At 41.4% G+C, this 11,355-nt stretch overlaps 1 protein-coding gene across 2 annotated transcripts in view; it reads right to left on the minus strand.

Annotated features, from left to right (window-relative positions):
- Positions 1 to 11,355, minus strand: part of LOC142159934 (gastrula zinc finger protein XlCGF66.1-like) — a 112,617-nt gene that overhangs the window by 80,900 nt on the left and 20,362 nt on the right. The gene's annotated exons all lie outside the window — the stretch shown is intronic.

Raw genomic sequence — 11,355 nt, forward strand, 5'->3', positions numbered from 1 at the left:
AAGTATGTTAATAAGTATGTAATAGTTACCATCCAAATAAATGTAAGGTTTTCCGACCGCATAAAACTGTAACTGGTCGCTCATGTGTTGAACTTATTGTAGGTTCTTTTATTCTGTTAGGTCATACTATCTGATTAAAGTGTAAATTGGTTCATATAATTAGTTCTGTTACTGTCTCACTGAGGATCATTTACGAAGCTACCAAAATGTTGACCCACAGTGCAAATGCAATTATATGATGTCATATGGCTATTTATTCTTCCCTCTAAGCCATTTATACACGTATGTGCCTGACTTTGTAGGTCAGGATTTATCTGCATGCATGTAACATTTTACTCCTTAGGGGGGACCTAAGTGGATCTTGGGCAGTCCTTGCAGTCTTTCCAGGTGAACTCATGCACCTTGTATTGTGTCCGCTTGTAAAAACAAGATTTCTCTTTCATCCAATCTTGGGGACACTGCTACAATGGGGTTCTATGAGGGGACTCAGGAGTTACCACTTAAATAGTTAATTAATTGTAATATAATTGTTGACAGAACCGCTCCTCTCTGCGACCCCTGTAGCTCAAATGTTTTTTTAAGTGCTAACGGAGTTGGACTTTCTAGTGACTCTGCAGCCCTTCTATTCTATTATTTGTTTTAACCTTTTGTTTTATCTATACAGGATTCATTTGTGCTGGATATGGTTTTCTTAGTGCACTGATGTCAGAGTTGATAGAAGTATGTGGCTGTTTGCTGGCTTATACATAGGAGCCTGCGGAAATGGCCTTGGAAAGCCAGAGGGTACTGTCTTAGCAGCTGTTACAGTGAAAATGGGGGAAGAGCATACTACTACACATTAAGGCCCCCCCTTAGTTAGTATCTCCCCTGGTGTCATCTGGAGTGACTATAGAAGGTGGATAGAGCACTCCTGGGAGGGGACATTTCATTTCATCTATCATCATCATCATCATCATCATTTATTTATATAGCGCCACTAATTCCGCAGCGCTGTACAGAGAACTCATTCATATCAGTCCCTGCCCCAATGGAGCTTACAGTCTAAATTCCCTACTATAGACACACACTCACACACACAGACAGACAGACAGACAGAGAGGGAGAAACTAGGGTCAATTTTTTTTTTTTTTTTTATTGCAGCCAATTAACCTACTAGTATGTTTTTGGAGTGTGGGAGGAAACCGGAGCACCCGGAGGAAACCCACGCAAACACAGGGAGAACATACAAACTCCACACAGATAAGGCCATGGTCGGGAATTGAACTCATGACCTCAGCGCTGTGAGGCAGACGTGCTAACCACTACGCCACTGTGTCATTTTTCTTCTGCACATAGATTATTGTCATAATACTGACCTTCACTATTTGGAGGGTTATTCTATAGTATAATCCTAAATTGTTTTGGGGAGGGTACTGCTCATGATTAATATCCAGTGATGAGATTGGCCCTTTCAGGCCTGGTGAACAGACATTTGTGCATGGTGGTGGGTCCAGGGTGTTGTCTGCCTCCTCGCAAAGACTTTCTGCTCCAGGGTCCCTTTCGGCTCCAGCACTTTCCTCTGCTGGCTTTAACGGTAAAGCTGTTGAGTCTAGCCTCTGGAGGTCCAGGGGGCTGTCCTCTAGAGCGGTAGATGGGCCAGAAAAACAGTCTTTGCCGGCAATTACCACATAGTGTAGCAGACCTATGACCTTTCCAACGCACTGTTGTTAGCATGTATGTTTCAGCTGCAGGCATTTGTATCACCGCTGACAGGCTGCAACATTGGTACCTTTTTCAAATCACAGAATTTTGTGTCCACTTATGACCGGTATTGTTGTAGAGAGCCGATGAATCCTTTCACCAGAATGTAAACTTTTCTGTTTAACACATGAATTGTCATAAGAATACGGTTCTTTCAGAGGCATAAACAGATAGTGTGAGACCTGACTAATTATGTGGATTACTATCATCTGTGTTACTCTGGATTTTGATCCGTTTTGTTCATTTAAATCCATATACATATATTATAAAACAACGAATAAAAACCTTATTTTTCGGGTACTAAGATTACTAACCCTAAAGCTATTGCAGACTCTTTTGCAGCTTTCTATACAGACTTATATAATTTACGTACCGACACCTCTACCCATCAGCCGACAACATGATATTGCCAACTTTTTGAGGGATCTCCCCCTGCCAACTATACCCCCCTCAGGGAAGAACTAAATGACCCTTGGTCCTTAGATGAGATAGATAGGGTCATTAAACAACTCCCTAAGAATAAGGCACCTGGCCCTGACGGATACAGCAACTCATTCTTCTCCACATTCCAAGATGTACTGTCACCTATCCTTCTCCAATTATATGAGGCCGGGATTCACTCTGGTTCCTTCCCATCTGAGATGTTAGAATCCCATATAGTAGTTATCCCCAAACCTGGAAAAGACGCTACTGATTGCAAGAACTATCGTCCCATAGACCTTTTAAATTCTGATGTTAAAATATTCGCAAAACTGATTGCTAACAGACTTGCGCCTATCATCTAGAAATTGATCCACCCAGATCAGGTGGACTTCGTGACAGGTAGACAGGGCCCTGATAATTCGAGACGTATACTTCATTTAATAGAACAATGCCATAAGAATAATGATAGCATGTTACTGCTATCCCTGGAAGCTGAAAAGGCATTCGATAGGTTACACTGGTCTTATATGACTCAGGTCCTTCACACCTTCGGGTTTGCCGCCAATATGTTAAAGGCCATATTATCCTTATATTCGAACCCTTCAGCGCGAGTGTATAGTGATGGATTCCTTTCTCTAAATTTTTCAATTACTAACGGGACTCGACAGGGCTGCCCCATGTCCCCCATAATATATCTGATGGCCATAGAACCGTTGGCGGCACGGATGCTCAGGTTTAGAGGTGAAAGGGACATCCCATAAAGTGTGCCTATTTGCTGACGACGTGCTCCTATTTGTGACTAACCCGGAGACCTCGCTGCCAGCGATCCAGGACCTGCTGTTACAGTTTGGGAAAGCCTCCCTTTATAAATTGAATACTTCAAAGACAGAAGTTCCCCCTATAAATGTCCCGGTAGACATATTACAGGCTTTAAAAGATAAATGTAGTTACTCCTGGAAAACTACTGGACTTACTTATCTTGGGATTCAAATAACCCCTCACTTAGATTTAATTATAGAACATAATTTCTCTATATTACATCAACAACTATTGAAGCTTATAGGCTCATGGATGTGCTTCGAGGTCTGTTGGTTAGGCAGGATCTCAGCGTTTAAAATTATGCTAAATTAATGTACCTATTTCGCATGCTCCCATTTTGTCGTCCTCCGAGGTTGCTAGCCAAGTTGACCTCCCTGTTGAGAACATATATCTGGAAGTCCAGACCCCCCCATATTGATATGCAGCATATGACTAGAGGGAAGCGACAAGGGGGACTGGCGCTCCCTCATCTGACAAAATATCATGAGGCTTGTATTTTGTCCCAGGTTCGAGACTGGTATCTCCCAAGGGGAGTGAAACCTTGGGTAGATCTGGAGTTAGCGTGTACTCCAGAATTCCCCTTGACGGATCTTTTATGAATACCTGTTCAGTGGAGACCTCCTGTGGAGACCTTGCCGGCCCTTATCAGAGATCCCTTGACTGTGTGGGATCGGTTATGCCGGAGTACCGAGGGGCTACTACGTCCTACGACGGGTGTGTCTCTACGGGTGATAGCCAAACAAATACCAGACTTGAATCTTTCTGGTTGGATTGGTAGGGGTATTCAGACTCTAGGACAATTGCTGGACTCGGGTGGGCTCTTCTCCTACTCACACCTCAGTGCCCTATATTTGTTGCCCAAAGGCGACTTTTACAAATACCTCCAAATCAGGCATCTATTAACTTCCCTACCGTTGAGTATTCCGGCAATAGGCCCTCCCTTAGCCAGGTATTACTCCCCATTAACTAAAGGTAGTAGTAGAGCCAGTATTACCCTCTGGTATAAAACCTTATTGGGTCTTGATATCGCTCCTAAGTATAAACCTCAGATCCAATGGGAATCAGACCTTCAGTTAGATTTGTCAGAAGAAGACTGGGAACATATTTTCGGCAACTCCTTTAAAATGTCCAAGTGCCTTAACCATACTGAGATGCTGGTAAAATTATTGAATAGAATGTATGTTACCCCAGACAAACTTCATAAAATCTGGCCTTCCATATCTCCACTATGTTGGCGTAATTGTTCTGAGCGTGGTGATATTTTCCATATATTTTGGTCATGCCCTGTAGTAAGGCCTATATGGAATAAAGCCTTTCAATTGATAAGCTCCTTTGTCACTCGGTCCTCCCCACACCAGAGTTAGCCTTATTGCAATACTATCCCCCTACTCTTCCCAGTTGGGATAGATTCGTGACAGGCCAGATATTGATAGCAACCAAAGCAGCTATAGCTCAGGCTTGGAAACAGCCTCTTCCCCCTACCCTGGCCAAGGTGATCTCCAAAATCAATTTCAATTTCGAAATGGAAACCCTGGGTGTCCCATATTCCACGTCAACATCGTCTCCGCTGATTAAGTGGAGAGCCTGCCACAATTATGTGACAGATGGGGAGGGAAATCCATCACGTTCTCTACCCTCGCCCTCTAATGACGCTGGTGAATGATCTTTTGTGTGTTGGTGTGTAAAGTATGTCAAGCCTAATGTATACAACGAATAGTCAGATACATTTGATTTTGATTCTGTATGTTTTCAAGTGCATTGTGTTTGTGTTCCACCCCCTTTATGTATCCTTTCCCCCCTTTTTTTCTTCTGTACCACTTTTGAAAACCTTTAAAAACCAATAAAAATTTTATTCATTAAAAAAACAAAAACCTTATTTTTCATAATAATTGTACTTGTTAACTTTTCATGAACTCTAATACACTAATAAATTATATAATCTCAGTACGTTTTTTTCATATTATCATCAACTTATTTAATTTCAGAGCGCTTCATTGATTTATTAAAAGAAAGAATTATAAACTTTATAAGTTTAGAATGTCCCCATGTTATCAGTGTCCCCCAGATTGGATGAAAGAGAAAAGATGATTTTTTTCACTTACAATAAACCAGTTTCTCTGATTCCAACTGAGGGACAATGCATTTCTGCTCTTCTGCTGTGTGCTGGTTGTATGTTTTTTACTGTCCCTTTCCTTGGTGATTTTTAATTACACTGAGGAGCTACAGTGGTTACAGAGGGGAGGAGTTCTGTCAACAGTTGCAATACAATTAATGAATTATTTAAGTGCCATTTCCTGAGTCCCTTCATAGAAGCCCCTGGTAGCAGTCTCCCCCAGGTGCAATAGGAGAAATGGATTTATCGTAAGTATAAAAATCCTCCTTTTGGTTTTACAGGGTGAAATGTTTAAATGAGGTTCAAAGGCTGGAGAGTGCTCATTTAAGGGGGCCGGGGGTCTTTCCGGTTTAGTGAGTGGATCTGGGCCAATAAATAGTTGCATTTGTGTATACTTATATGCTCTGCGGGACTGTGTGTCTTAGTTACCACCAGTGGATTTATATGTTCTCAGGGTGGGTTTTCCTGGTAACAAGTGTTACTACTAAATGGATTCCTCATCTCTTTTCCACAGCTGTATGTCTCGTTACCTTTATGGTAGTAAGAACCTATCTCAGCTTCTCTTTGAACTTGATTGAGAATGTTAAGAACATTTATTTAATTTATTGGATAAATATAATTGTGTTAGGGAATCATGGGACACATGAACCCGATGGCTGCCAATCTTGTTATAAACCTGTAATGTCTATTAAACACTTCAAACTTCCAATGTTCCCAGTAGAACAATGACTAGCGATGTGATCAGAATAATACCAGGTAATTAAATAATAGTACCGGCTCATTATGGAATAAGTATTATCAGCAACAATGTCTTCACTGAATTTCACCTTACACAGTGGCTAAACCACCCAGCCTGCACCTGGAGATCTAGGCTCGGTGGCAGTGTAAGGAAAGCTGCAACGATAGAAGGACCATAACAACAACTTTGTTAAACAACTTGCAAAAGTACAAGCGCAAGGATTGTGGTCTATAACAGATAGACCCCAAAAATGTATCTGACATGGCTGAATGCACGCTCCCGTGTCATGAGATGTGCACAGTTTTCGACATTTATAATACAAACCGAGGCATGTCTAGAAATGTTTGGGATTGCCAGGAAACAGTTTGGTATAATACAATGTCATTCGGACCCTTCACCTTTCTCCGTATGTTGCAAAAGAGCATCCGTCCACTAACGCTGCATGGTGAATTTGGGTTTGACCACTATGAATGAGGAAATTCAGTAGCAGCTGGTATTGGAGACAATGATTCTACTTATCCTCTGATAATCCTGTTCTATGATCTCATGAGCGTGAAAACTTTTTGTTATTTAGTATTATCTGATAGACGTCTGTAGGAATTATGCTGTGACTTTTTAATTATCTGAAGCTCTTTTAAAGAAATGTATGTTTTTATTGACATTTTTACTAGCTTTTGTTTAATCAGTATGAGATAATGGTTCGTTATCTGTGTATATATCAATAGTTTCCTTTACCAGTGTATTAACCTTATTGCTATTGTTTTATTATTTTTTATTCTAAATATGCTCAGAGAGGGTGATCTCCCAGAACAATTGTCAGTATTGTATAGAAAACGAAAGAAGAATGGATTCTGTTACTGGAGACACTCGTCCATAACTGGTAGTGTAGTAAACTATCAATTTTATATCTTTATTACTAATAAATTAATATTATAAAGTCAGATTTGTATATACATTTTCCCCAGAGGAAATATGAAAATATTAGGGAAGAGAACTGTTTAAGTAGATTGATTTCTTCGAGACTTAGTAACTGTTTGGATTGTGACTGTCTTTCTAATACAGAAAAATAAAGAAATGTATTGGTGTTACATGTTCGCCCACCTCCCCCGTCTCCTCTTATTTCATTGTGATACAACATCAGTGATAAAGATTTGCCCTCAGATTTTTTTAACTGCTCTAAAAATAGTTTTTAAAATGAAACACTTGCTCTAATACATTGTTTGCCAGGTTATTAACGTTCATTATAAAATATTGCAACATTTGGTTGGTAGAAATATGTAATTTGTATTTATGTTTTTTTTTTTTTATACAATATCTTTTTATTGAATACAAGGGCAGAAATACATTCGTAAAGAACAAGGGCAATCACGTGATGACAATTATCAAAGTACATGGAGAACATAACCACGATAGGTATTATTCATTTTTGTATTTATGTTTATTGTACAGGATTATTATTATTACCATTTATTTATATAGCGCCACTAATTCCGCAGCGCTGCACAGAGAACTCACTCACATCAGTCCCTGCCCCATTGGAGCTTACAGTCTAAATTCCCTAACACACACATAGACAGGGACAGACAGACTAGGGTCAATTTGTTAGCAGCCAATTAACCTACCAGTATGTTTTTGGAGTAGGGGAGGAAACCGCAGCACCCGGAGGAAAGCCACGCAAACACGGGGAAAACATACAAACTCCACACAGATAAGGCCATGGTCGGGAATTGAACTCATGACCCCAGTGCTGTAAGGCAGAAGTGCTGACCACTTAGCCACCGTGTTGCCCAATTACAGCCTTGACCTCACTCTAGTCCTTTTGTACACTTGGAAATAAGTCCAACTCGAAGGTGTGCATGCACAGCAAAACTGCGTATGTCTAAGGCTGTTTGCAGGGAGATGGGGGAGGGAAAGCGTGGGCTACGTACAGGGCCGGATTAACCATAGGGCTAACTGGGCTATAGCCCAGGGGCCTATGGCATCCAGGGGGCCCTTGAAAGTGCTCAGCAGCAGTATTGATCGGTCGGGGGCGCCCCCAGCCCGATCAGTGCTGCTGAGCACTTTCACTGCAGTACTTCCTCAGCGCGCTGTAGTCTCCTTACTGAGGAGATCTCGTGAGTCTCACTCTCACGAGATCTCCTCAGTAAAGAGTGTACAGCGCGCCGGGGAAGGAGGTATGTGCCGGGGGGGAGGGGGGTGGCTTGGATCACCGGGTGGGGGGTGGCTCGGATCACTGGGGGGGGCCCTCACGGGGGAATGGAGGCCCCCTTAGCCCAGGGGCCTCCATTCCCTTAATCCGGCCCTGGCTACGTAGCCCGATCACAGTAAGTGGGTGTACCACTATGTAACTGTAGGAGGAGCGTATCTGTTGCAACTGCTTCCCCCTTTCTCGAAAATATGTTCTTTGATGATCATCAGCACAGATCCTGCCAGCAAAAAAACCAAATATATAAAGAGAAAAAAGGTGAAACCAGCTCTAGCACTGCCATGCTAAGCTGGTATCGACAAAACTTGTGGGGTCCTCCTTAAAATGCTGAAATCAGTAGTAGGCTAGGCCAACCAGGGCTGCTGGCACTAAATCAGGAAAATCCGCTGTTGAATACCCCAGGGGTGGTCCCGCATAAATAAAGAGCCCCCCTCCCATATCGGGAAATTCCAGCCCATTGCTGAAGGCGCTAAGCCAGTGTTTTCCCAAACCCAGTCCTCAGGACCCCTAACAGTGCAGGTTATCCATATCTCCTTGCTGGAGCACATTACTGACTGACACATATGGAAAGATCCACAGGTGGTACTAATTATTTCACTTGTGATCTGAAAAGCCGGCACCGTTAGGGGTCCGGGGGACTGGGTTTGGGAAAACACTGCACTAGGGCTGTTCTCACACCACTGGTGCCGTGGGTGGTGATGAAGAGTGACAAAATTGATATACAAGCATTTTTCACATGGTGAAGTAGTTGTCCTAATATGCCCTGGCTACATAACAGTATATGGGCATGCTGGTGCTTAAAGTACTACAAGTGTCACCTTTGAAAAAATTATTAAAACATTTATTATTTCCTCACCTAGATCCAATGTTGAAGGCTGGCATATTCTAATCTCTTGCAGGCATTCATCATAACCCCTCCCCCTGATTGCACGCCGATCAAATCACTCTGACAAGAGCCACAATGAAAATGATCAATAACTTGCATTGCATTCATATTTATAAGCCGGAATAATCCCACACTCTGATTTTGCCAATACAAGTGTACTATGAAGACACTGCCTACTACAGAACTTACATGTTTTTCTCAGACTCCATTTACACCTACATTTTTGGCATAAATTCCCAATCCAACGATACATGAAGCCTTATATGTGTATTCATATTTTGTAGCTTTTCACATAACATTCTTGATATCAAAATTAAAGGTTCCACACTTTACTTGTCAGAAATGTGAAGCCCCAGTAAGTGCTGCTCAGGCTCATACTGATCTCAGGGATATGTTGGAGAGGGGGAGGAAATAGTGTATAACAATGCAGATCTCTCTTGGATTCCACTCTGGTCTCCTAATTTGTGTGTGTGTGATAGTGAGGTTTCAATAATGAATTAGAATAATTTTATAGAAGTGCTCAAGAATAAAAGGGATCACTTTATCTGTATAACTGGATGCTACAAGGGTTCTCCTTGCCAACGCTGTTGAGGCCTTTGTCTTTGCATCACATAGACGTTTTATATCTATGCTTTTCAACATATGTTGTCTACTAGAATTTCCTTGGACATCTGTATATAGTGTCTCACCCCAAAATCTTAAGTGCTTTCACCACTAAGGACCAAGACACCCCAGACTTTAGAGCAGCTCCAGAAGAAATATGCAACTTCTTAAAACATCTCTCCATCTTCCTATTCATTGGGTCTGTAAGATAACCCCCATAATCAATAGTTATGACAAATTTGCCACTAAAGCATCTACTTTAGGTGCTACACTGCACTTCTGAGCCTCCTCCTCATCCAACCGGTACATACAATCCAACCTGCTTAAGTTAGGTTGATGCTTTTCCGCTTGTATTCATTCTTTTAAAACCATATTCTTTACCACCTGATGGATTTGAACATCTCTACATTTCTTATTATGTTCCTCAAAGAGGAATCTGGATCTGTTGGAAGTTTAGTCTTGATCCAGAACCATTATATGCTGGGAAAATCACTGCCGGAAGGCCCAACCCCTTTTTTCCTAGAGGGCAGGGCCAATACCATGTACTCAGCACCCCCACAGACTGCCAGAGGGTGGAGCGGCAAGCCTGCGCTGATCATTAATACCGAGGACGAGATTTCTGCTCCAACCGAAAGGCCTCAGAATCCTCTGCTGTGTTCTGATTGGATGAGTGACATCACAGTCACTCAGCCTATTGGAGCATAGACACGACCCCTATCTACATAACACAACAAAAGCTAAGGGAGTTTGTGTGTATAAAAGACACTGTGAGAAGTGTGTGTTTGTGTGTGTGTGTATAAAAGATTGCTAATCAGTGTGAATGAGAGAGGGAGTGTGACTCAGTGTGTGGGAGTGCTTGTCTGCTCAATACAAATCTGAGCTTGACCATGTCTTGCTTTATCACCAAGTGTGTTTATTACTAAATGATTTATAAAATCTTTAAAGCTAAATTCCTATTCATTTTAATACTAAAAGTCAAATACAAACTGTGCAAAAGTAACTAGCCTACCACATTAAAATAAATGCACTGGTGGTCTTGATTAGTTGCAAACAACATGGAGCTTTCATTTCCAGAGAACAATTGTCATGTATAATTCACCACATTTGTCTTATTATGTTGCCTTACATATCTTTTGCATGTAGTATTTTACCATAGTGCCAGTGTGTATGAGAAATGTGTGAGTCAAGCTTTGCAATAGAGGTAAACATGCAAGGTGGGAGGGGGGAGTTGGTGGGAAAGAAGAGAAAGTTTGGTCATCTGTATCCATGAGTTCACTGTAGTTTGGATTATTCAGCAATATTTAGTACGTAGAGCCAGGCGGTGGACCCCAATGCCTCAGGACGCCATTTCCCACTCATTTTTTGGCGCAGCTTCCCTTTATATCTATAGGTTCTCATCCTCCCTGCTTCCACACTCCTCTTCTCTCTGCTGCCAGTCACCGCAAACTGACACTGGCACAGCCAACACATTTCTCATCTCGTCTGCCAGACACCCCCTGCTGCTGTTCCTCACCTGCCACCATTTTCTCCTACCAGACTCTCACTGCACCGGTGACAGCAGGAGAGAGAAGACAGAAGAGAGAAAAACAAATTACATTAACGTTGATGTAGGTAAGTGCATGTACAGAATTTGTTTATATTACTATTAATATATTATTGGTTTCAATTTTTAGGATTAGTCTTTCAGGTGCAAAATATTTTAAATATAAATAATATATAAATTTATATTTTTAATTTTTTTGATCATAATTTATTGAATTTTGGAATATGCAAAGATAACAAGATTTTTTTTTTAACTTAATCGTTATTGATTTTAAATAAGTTTA

This window comes from Mixophyes fleayi, chromosome 6 (genome assembly GCF_038048845.1).
Source record: "Mixophyes fleayi isolate aMixFle1 chromosome 6, aMixFle1.hap1, whole genome shotgun sequence".
NCBI lineage: Eukaryota > Metazoa > Chordata > Amphibia > Anura > Limnodynastidae > Mixophyes > Mixophyes fleayi.